Here is a 2337-nt window from a genome sequence, read left to right as displayed (position 1 = left end):
AATTAATTGGAACTCAGCAATTTTTTGGTTAAAGTATGTACATTTGTGTAAGCACTATGCTTATGTATTTTTTGTGTATTGCCAGTGCCGCTGGACTGGCTCCTGTGCAGGTGGCACGTAAAAAACACCATTTTGAGCATGGCCATTGCCCGTACCACATGACTGGCCCTCGTGCCAGTGGCACATAAAAGCACCCACTACACTCTCGGAGTGGTTGGCGTTAGGAAGGGTATCCAGCTGTAGAAACTCTGCCAGATCAGATTGGAGCCTGGTGTAGCCACCCGGTTCACCGGTACTCAGTCAAATCGTCCAACTCATGCTAGCATGAAAAGCAGATGTTAAACAATGATGATGATGATGATGATGATACGTATGTGTTTGTGTGTGCATGTATATTTGTATATGTATGTGTTTATGTGCATATATGTATATTTTATACATATATATATATATATATATATATATATATACACATACACAAACACATAATACATGCAGAAAAAATACATAAATATAAGCAATTCTGCTGAAAAGCGAAATTAAAGAAATAAAAATTTTATACAGAAATTGCCAAACAATTGGTTCCATGATTATGATACTTTAACCAAAATATTGCCTAGAACTCTCATGCATCAGTCTATTTCAAAAAAAACTATTTTACAACAGTTTGTCTCTCCTCCATGCAGTTGTAGATCTGACTACCTCATTAAAATTTTTAGCACATATTTCACTTCTTAAGATTACAGGGTTATGATTGAAGGGATAATCAGCTGCTATTTCTAGCAGGCTAAGTGATCACAAACAAGCTTGCTATTGGCTTCTACTCCCCTCCCTTGTATTGATAATCTATGTATTATAGGGATAAAGTTATATAATTCCTACATTTTATACCACTTTGGTATCTAAAATGTAATTTTCTATTTCTTCCAGATCAAAGAAGTAATAAACTAGGATAATTCTTTAAGGATTGTAATCTCTCTATTTATGCAACCATAGGAAATAATCCATAAGGATTTCTTGCAAAGGCTCAACTGGAAACATCAACAGATCTCCAAGGAACATTTAACTCTTTGTCTGTCCTGTCTATCACATGTGATATGCAGAATATATCTCCCTGGTGTGCATGTATCAGATAGGATACACATTCCCAATTTTATATCAACTGCTAGAACAACTTGGGACTTCTGAAAGTAAAGCTGACTGTTTTGTAAGAAGCTTGCTTCTCAACCACATGGTTCCAAGCTCAGACTTAAAAACTTACAAAAAAAAAAATCATTAAAACAAAATATATAGGCACAGGAGTGGCTGTGTGGTAAGTAGCTTGCTTATCAACCACATGGTTCCGGGTTTAGTTCCACTGCGTGGCACCTTAGGCAAGTGTCTTCTACTATAGCCTCGGGCCGACCAAAGCCTTGTGAGTGGTTTTGGTAGACGGAAACTGAAAAGAAGCCCATAGTGTATATGTATATATATATATATATATGTATGTGTGTTTGTCCCCCCGCCATCGCTTGACAACCGATGGTGGTGTGTTTACATCCCCGTAACTTAGCGGTTTGGCAAAAGAGACCGCTAGAATAAGTACTAGGCTTCCAAAGAATAAGTCCTGGGGTCGATTTGCTTAACTAAAGGCGGTGCTCCAGCATGGCCGCAGTCAAATGACTGAAACAAGTAAACGAGTATATATCAATATCTAAACTTTCCCCTGTGATAAAGGCCACCAGCTCTTCTATTCAGCCCTTGGTTTGAACAGCCACCTCAGGCACCAGAACCCCTTGCATTTATCAAGATGAAGAGGTTCAATCACTGGCTACTAACCTATTACTCAGATATAGATTAATGCCATTGTAGTAATTCTGGTTAACAAACTGGTGAGATTGTCGAATACAGAAGACTGGAAATGATTGGCTGTAATTAGGCTTTAGTCTTCTAAGAAAAAAGGTATAATATCTGTCATTAATTGTTTTAGTCATGTTCCTTGCTAATCAGGAGCCAGCTATGACAGGGGTTTTCAAACTTTTTGACTTGCGGACCCCTTTATATTTCAGGCTTTACCTTATAAACGCTTATGAAATTTATACATAAATATTTGCTTAAAATAACATATATTTTTACATTTATTTATTTAACGGTATTTAACAAAATAGGTTTATTGTCAATTAAAAGATTTCGATTAAAAAACATATATAAAATCAAATTGCCCATAAAAAGTATTTGCTGTCCACGGACCCCCTGTCTTGTCCTTGCGGAACCCTGTGGTTCGTGGACCACATTTAGAAAACCCCTGAGCTATGATTAGATATCATTCCAAAGCCTCATTTTCGACTGACTGGCGAG

The 2337-nt window shown here is 37.1% G+C and overlaps 1 protein-coding gene across 3 annotated transcripts in view; it reads right to left on the bottom strand.

Moving 5' to 3' along the window:
- The window catches only part of LOC106882795 (ephrin type-A receptor 4a), a 38758-nt gene that overhangs the window by 175 nt on the left and 36246 nt on the right, over nucleotides 1-2337 (bottom strand). The gene's annotated exons all lie outside the window — the stretch shown is intronic.

The sequence above is a fragment of the Octopus bimaculoides genome, chromosome 26, assembly GCF_001194135.2.
Source record: "Octopus bimaculoides isolate UCB-OBI-ISO-001 chromosome 26, ASM119413v2, whole genome shotgun sequence".
Lineage (NCBI taxonomy): Eukaryota > Metazoa > Mollusca > Cephalopoda > Octopoda > Octopodidae > Octopus > Octopus bimaculoides.
This window is presented reverse-complemented; position numbering and strand designations above follow the sequence as displayed.